Genomic DNA, 8,066 nt, shown 5'->3' on the forward strand with positions numbered 1-8,066 from the left:
AATGTTACTGATGTTTTAAATCATTTAGGTGTCCATATCAATAACATAAAAGAAATCAGAGTCTTTAATTATTTTTCTGAACACTTGAATTCTTTGCCTATGCGTTAGAGCTGTGTTTTATTAATTGGCATAATGACTGTATTTGACACTTGCATCTGTTGTTGTTGCCTATTTTGTGAATGTGAGTTATATAGACAAATCACTTCCATAAAATGCAAGTCAGTGTAAGAACCATAGGTGTAATGTCCCCTCGTTTTCCAATCAGAAAATACTGCAAAAAAGAATGGGCAAAAAATTTCTAAGAGCTGGGAAATGAGGTGGATTGAGGGAAAAAATTCAGGTTCTCTACCACACAATGGAAACATTGTGCTAGCCCGGAGCCCAGAGCATGGAGCAGAGGAGCAGGCACCAAGACGCTGGGCCTGGGACAAGTGCCCAGCACTTTCTTAGGTGCCTCAGCACTCTCCGGTCTCTAAACAGCCACCTTAAACCGGCCCCAACTGCTTTAAAACAGCTTTGATTGTCCGACAGTGCCATTTAGCTGACTATAAAACTAAAATCCCCACCTAATAAAAATTAGAATATCATTAACATAACACAGGTTGCCTAATAGCATAGGATGATGGTACTGTGCCTGCATCATTTATTTCAATATGAACAGAGATACAATATGAAAACTTTGCCTCACTCATTCATTGGGAAGGAGCATCAGATGGCTATTAATATAGCCATCCCTTAGAGAAGTTTTGTTTGTCATAAAGTCACCATGAAAAAAAAAAAAAAAGACTTGTCTATCCAACCAGAAGTTCTGGCCTAGACTACAAATGCCATGGAAACTTCCAGAAGTTACCCCAGATAGTTTAAAAGAGAAAGAAACCTCAATTCCAGGACCTCCCCACACCTTTCGCAGAGGTCTTACCACTAATCCTCCCTCTGCTTAACATAACATTAAATAGAAGGTACAAAATAAGACCTTGGACTCACAAAGTGCTACTCTCTGTAACTCTGCCCAGTCTATGAGGTAGACTCTTTCTTTTCTTTTCTTTTTTTTTTAACAAAAATACTTTTACTTTGTTCCATTGGCTCTCTCTTGAATTCTTTCCTATATGAAGCCAAAAATGCACTTGACCTTCAAACATATCTCAGTTTGGGGGTCTCCTTTCCTGCATCTTTACTGTATTCAGAGTTTTATATCTACCACCACAGTCATTAGAATATTGTCATTATCCCAGGTTGTCATTAGAACATTGTCACCACCCCAAGTACCTTAGCCATCACACTCCAATCCTCCCAGACCTAGGCAGCTACTAAGCTACTTTGTGTCTTTACATATTTGCCTATTTGGACATTTCATAGACATAGAATTATATAATTTATGGTCCTTTGTGACTAGCTCATGATGTTTTCAAGATCTAGTTTTAAAGTAAATAAAAAATGATTAAGGGTCAATGTGCAGTACTTTCACACAGTAGAGAGGCTCGGTAAATGCTTATTGAATTGAAATATAGTTTTTGATCATAAATGATTGCCCTGAGTCACCAGGAAAAGGCTACTTATACTCATTGCATTCTTTAAGGAAGCAATTAAGCCGTTCAGAAGTTGAGCACAGTGGCTCACGCCTGTAATCCTAGCACTCTGGGAGGCCCAGGCAGGTGGCTTGCTTAAGCTCAGAAGTTTGAGACCAGCCTGAGCAAGAGCAAGACCACATTTCTATTAAAAAGTGAAAAACTAGCCGCGTATAGTAGCACAGACCTGTACTCCCCAGTACTTGGGAGGCTGAGGCAAGAGGATCTCTTGAGCCCAGTAGTATGAGGTTGCTGTAAGCTATGATGGCCTCACTGCACTCTACCCAGGGGGACAGAGTGAGACTCTGCTTAAAAAAAAAAAAAAGGGCAGCTCCTGTGGCTCAAAGGAGGAGGGCGCTGGCCTCATATGCCGGAGTTGGGGCAAAAAACTGCTCCCCCCCCAAAAAGCAGATAAGTGAATGATGCATTCTTAACATCGTTCTATTGAGAATAGATGAAACCTAAGATCAGTGCTTTAAGGTATCTCAGTTGCTAGAAACCTAGCTTTCTAGGGTGACCTGGTCTTGGAGAGTCCAGACAGTGGACATTTTAATGTATTTTGTGTTCTCTCCACCTTTTATTTGCTTAATTTGTTCTTCATACTATCAAACTTCTTTCTGTATGTCTGCACTACTGATTTCTGTTAAATTCCTCTGTCTGTGCTATCTTAAATGGCTAGTTCATTGTTACTATTTTTAACAGCATACTGGGTTGTTCCTTTTTTTTTTTTTTTTGAGACAGAATCTCATTATGTTACCCTTGGTAGAGTGCCTTGGCATCACAGCTCACAGCAACCTCAAACTCTTGAGGCTCAAGTGATTCTCTTGCCTCAGCCTCCCAAGTACCTGGGACTATAGGCGCCTGTCACAACGCTCAGCTATTTTTGGTTGCAACTGTCATTGTTGGTTAGCTGACCCCAGGCAGCTTCGAACTCGCCAACTTCGGTGTATGTGGCTGGCACTGTAACCACTGTGCTATGGGCGCAGAGCCTGGGTTGTCTCTTTTATTCATTTATTCATGCACCCTGTTCTCTCGCCACTGACAAAAATTTAAGATATACTGGCCCAAGACCAGCCTCTGAAACCACTCTTTGTTCTTTCATGCCAACATTGCAACCATATTTTTCTGGTTTATCGAGCAGTTTATGTAGGACAAGTTTAAACCCCTTGTTGAAGTTAAAATATATAAACAAGAATGATTTACCCGGCTTAGAAGCAGTAGGGAAAGTTTTACTGATCCGGCAGGATTCATTATTCACATAGGGTATTGAAGAGGGTTAGGTAGTGAGAAGAGGTATTTTCTTTTGCGAGGATTGGAAAATTGTCTTCACCGCTTCTGATTTTTAGTTATCTTGCTCTTTCTCCTGAGGGACCCCAAACAACAGTGGTGGTTTAGGTGCTCCAAACTTCCAGGGCTTATGGTCTGTGCACATCTCTTATTTTTAAAAAATATACATTTTTTATATCTCTATTTCTATTTTATCTTCTCGAAATTCCTTGTTCGAATGTTGAATTTTCATATAACCTTGAGCCCACTTGGCAAAGGTTGGGGTCTGGGGCTTCCTTCTGAGGAAGGAGAAATAAATCTTCTACTTCCTAGTGATCCTAAGACAGCAGCAGGCAGCAGCAGCAGAACTCCTCCTCCAAAGACAAGAACAAACCTTACGCTGAGCTAAAATGACCTTGAAAAGCAAAAGAGAAAAAGATTATGTAACTAATAACAATAGCCTGGTTTCTAACATCTGCAGCCATAACTATGTAACTGATATTGAATTGAAGGGGAAAAAAAGTATAAGAGAGTATAACAGAAAAAAACTGTTCCCCAGAGCCCAGGATTTCACACCTTGAGGCACCTGAGTTCTCGCTGGCAATTCAAGGTTCCCCTGTGTGGTTGGTGTGTCTGTTTTAATTCCCGTTTTCCTGCAACACTTCTAGGTAGACCCCACACGACCCTGACTTCCTGCTGACGGTCCCAGGAGCCCACAGAACTGCTTTCACTATTGCACAGGAGAACTCTAGCCTTTCTAGAAAGCCTGGTCATTTTTTCTCCAGCAGGCTGGGCCGCAGACTGCGGCAGGATGTCCAGCTGGTCATTTCCCAGCCACCCGCTTCTCGAAGCTTTTCCCCACCTCCTGCTCCTCTCCTGGTTCTTGAGCCCTAGGCATGGTCTCGGGCCACTACCTTGACCTTGGCTTACGCTTTCTCCCCTGTTTCTAGCTGATTCTAATTGGCAGGAAACCACAAGCTTCATCTGCCACGAGTAGAAGTCACGTCTGAAACAGGTTCCCCTATTAAGACCGAGGGTTAACCCAGCATATGGCCACTTCGCGTGGAACTTCCTCTTTCCTAGCACATAATTGTGTCCCACCCCCACCGCTGATGAGTGTTTCCTGTCCCTAGCACGCGGTTCCCTTCTCCAGAAACTATCTGTCCATTCCCAATTTTCTGTAGCTCTGAGCCCTAATTACAAAAATTATAGAATGGTGTCTAGAATCCCATAGAAAGATAAATAGAATGCCCCTATATGCGCCTATGATTCTTCCATTCTCAATCCATTCCTTTCGAAGCATAGCTGATCATTTGGTTCTGGGGCTAGATGTTACAAAAATGGTCATCAGCTGCCACAGTCTTTCAGAAAAGTAATTTAGTAATAAGTAAGGACCACTTAATCCCTTAAAATTACTCATTCCAAACATATCTGCACCAAAATTTGTGTTCAAGAAAATGCAGAATTTCTGTCTTGAAAAAATTTGAAGACCATCTAACTGTCCAAAACCAGGACTAAATAAAACATGGTACGTCAATGTAGTGAAATGTTATATCACCATTAGGTTATGTTTCTGAACAGCATTTTTATTTTTTATTTATTTTTTATTTTTTAGACAGAGTCTCACTCTGTTGCCCTCGGTAGAGTGCCATGGCGTCACCTCTTACAGCAACTTCAAACTCTTGGGCTTAAGTGATTCTCTTGCCTTAGCCTCTCAAGGAGCTGGGACTACAGGTGCCTACCACAATGCCCGGCTATTTTTTGTTGTAATTGTTATTGTTGTTTGGCAGGCCTGGGCTGGGTTTGAGCCCTCCAGCCCCTGTGTGAGTGGCTGGCACCCTAGCCACTGAGCTACAGGCTCTTTTTTATTGTTATTGATTCATTGAAGGTACAAGACGTGCCACACACTGAGACCCCACCCCTCCCTCCTTCCCTCTCTCTGCCCTTCCTTTCCCCCCGTGAACAACATTTTTAAAATAAGGGAAATTCCAAATTGTCTGAAGAATCTCTTTAAAAATAAGTGAAAAGTGGCAAATAATAACTTTGGTAATAATATGTATTACCCCAATTTCATAAAGAGAAAAAAAAAATGCTTGCATACAGGCATCTCAGGGCAAACATGAAAACATTAATAGCATTTTTATCTGGGTGGCAGAATTAGTGATGATTTTAAAATATGTATCGTTCCATATTTTTCAAGTATTCTACAATGAATGTGTTACTTTGCTAATCAGAGAACCATACTTCTGTTATTGTTACTTGTTAAGAGAAATTAGACCACAAAAAAGCAAAAACACAAAGCCCCCTGCCTGTTTTTTTCCTTTATTCTCTCACTGTAGTCTTTCTCTTTGATGTAGAAAAAAGAGGAGCTGAAGTGTGTGATGCTAGGAATGTAACTCCTTCCTAGGACTCTGGAAGGTACAGATACATACACCTTTCCCATTTTAAAGGGAAGGAAACAAAATCACAAAGAAAATGGTGGGGAAAACAAGATGTGCACAAAGAAAGGCCCATTGGCAAACAAGGGATGTTTCTCCTGCCTGTGCTGTTTCTGCCCATGATATTTTTAAAGTTGTATCTTTCTCTGTGGGTGGACAATCTCATTTTATCAGAATAAACTTTCCTTTGGCAACAAAGACAGTCTACTTTCTGTAACATTTTCACTCTAGCTAACTTTTATTAGCCAAGATTTTGTCTGAACAGTACCAATTCTTTTAATGATTGTCCTAAAAAGACAGACTAACTGGCCTGGATGAAATGGAATTGCATGTGTTCCGAGAAGCTGGGTGCAGCCTTTTCTGCATGGACCTTGTTATTTCAGGGCAGTAACAAGTGTAAACCAGTGCTGGTACACAAATGGTAGAGGAGTAATGGTGGGGTGATGAGGGTGAAGAAGTTGTCCTCTTCCCAGTTCCTCATTCTAATGCCAGCTGGTTGCTCCTCGCTGGTGGCATTAGAATTCTGCCCTTCCAGGCAAAGGCCTGAAAGGTTGCAGGGAGCCTCCGGTGGGCGCTGACCAGGCCTTGTGTGAACTGACATGAAATCTTTTTTTCTTTTTTCCAAACAGCGTCTCACTATTTGTTTTTTTTTTGTTTATTTTTTAGACAGATCTCACTATGTCACTCTCGGTAGAGTGCTGTCGCGTCACAGCTCACAGCAACCTCAAACTCTTGGGCTTAAGCAATTCTCTTGCCTCATCCTCCCGAGTAGCTGGGACTACAGGTGCCTGCCACAATGCCTGGCTATTTTTGTTGTTGTTGTTGTCATTGTTGTTTAGCAGGCCTGGTTCAAACCCACCAGCCCCAGTGCATGTGGCCAGCGCCCTAACCACTGAGCTAAGGGTGCGGAGCCAAACTGACATAAAATCTTAAGTTTCCCCGCCCAGCCAACTGAATGGAATGGACATGCTCTTGGCCAAGAGGATCCCAGAAATGCCCTACAACTGGTTGCTGGCCATGAGGAGGAAGGTCGAACATGCCGCCTCATGGCCCTTTCCATCCAGATCCACTAGAACAATTGTCCCTTCTCTTTTCCTCCCTGCAAGAACCAGATGTCACTACACCCAAATAAGACTAAAGATAAAGTCCTATCTCTGCCAGTTCGGCTTGGTTCCCCAAGCTGAGACCCTGCCCCCTCCCTCCTTCCCTCTCTCTGCTCTTCCTTTCCCCCATGAACAACATTTTTAAAATAAGGGAATTCTGAATTGTCTGAAGAATCTCACCCATCCTCTCTAGTAATCTCTTACTGATCCATAACACATTCCTCTTTTCTCCCCCCCATAACCTCTTTTACCACAAAGATACCCTTGTGGCTACCCTTCTGCGCTTTCACTGCAGCAACCAGGTCTGATTCCCAAAGAATAAAATCATATTTATGCAAAGCATTTACTTTCACTCTTGTTTGCATTTCTGCTTTGCCATCTCCCACACCCCATAAAAATCCAGAGGGAACTTCTAATTACTGGGAGCCCCTAGGAACTCAAAAGAAGGCACCCCTTATCCCCTTTTTCTCTGAGGTCTCTGTCCTCCTCATGGAGTCCTAGGAGTCATAGACAGATTTCTCTAAGGCATAAAATTCTACTCTTTTTATATCATATCACCCCACTGGCTTTTCGGGATACTGGAATTTACTTTGTATTGTGAAAAGTATATATATATTTTTATATCTAATGGCTACACCCAATGATAATGTTAGAGGTGGCTAAACATGGTTGTTCAATATTTATTGTTATTGGGCCTCCTCTTCTTGCATTTGTTGATTTTCAAGGCAGCTGCCCGCCTCTTAAAATGTCTGGGTTTTCAGGCAGCTGCCTGGGTCCTCAGTTATTGGAGTGCTATTGACTGAAAAATGACCAGGCACCCTAAAGTTAGGCAAGCAAGAAGCAAGGTGTATTGAGAAAGAGAAAGATAGGTTTATGGAGGAAGAGCCAGATACAGGCTGACAGAACAAGATATGTTCACAAAAGACAGCAAATGGGCCCTCATTGTGGCCACAAAGAGAAGGCAAAGAGGCAAAGGGATGGCCAGAGGTTCTCTTTTATACCACCTGGGGCAAGCCTTGGAACCAGAGTCTAACTGTGCATGCGGACCTCCTACGAGCCCCTCTGAGAGCCCCCTGGGGGTGTGGACCACAATGTAGACTTATGCTAATGACATGATAATTAGTCTTAAGGCTGCTATAGGTCACCTTCAAGACTCTACTGTATCTGTTGGTAGGCGATGGGCTAGAGAGCCTTCTACATCTTAGTGCAGTTGTCAGGCTGAGTTCAGATTGGTAGATTGGTAGGACAGGCTCTCCTCCCCAGGTGTGAGCAATCACTTGTGATGAATTAAGGTGAGCAGCACCTGGATAGGGGTCTGGGGACCTGCCCTTGTTCTCCTTCTCCAGGAAAGCTGGATTCCTACTTAACTACCTACCTAACAAATTCAGATAAGAAAAGCTTGGTTTAGGCACCTGGACGCTGTAGCCCGGAGGACTCCCACTGAGGGATAAGCCTGGGGGGGAGGGGGTGCACTGGTCCCTGCGTGGGCTGATTAATGTTGGGTTGCTCACTAGCCTTGGAAAATGTCCTTTCAAGGAGGTGCACTAGGGAAAAGTTGCACTGTCCAATCCTGCCGCGTTTCCCTCCCTGGGGCGATCTAGGACTCAGTGTAGAAATGAAATCCTTGATTTTTAGGGATCTAAGTATTCTGTCTTCCAGCTGTACCGGTGCCAAAACTGCAGGCTTTCTTCACC

The sequence above is a fragment of the Otolemur garnettii genome, unplaced genomic scaffold (assembly GCF_000181295.1).
Source record: "Otolemur garnettii isolate 467f Iridium unplaced genomic scaffold, OtoGar3 scaffold00079, whole genome shotgun sequence".
Lineage (NCBI taxonomy): Eukaryota > Metazoa > Chordata > Mammalia > Primates > Galagidae > Otolemur > Otolemur garnettii.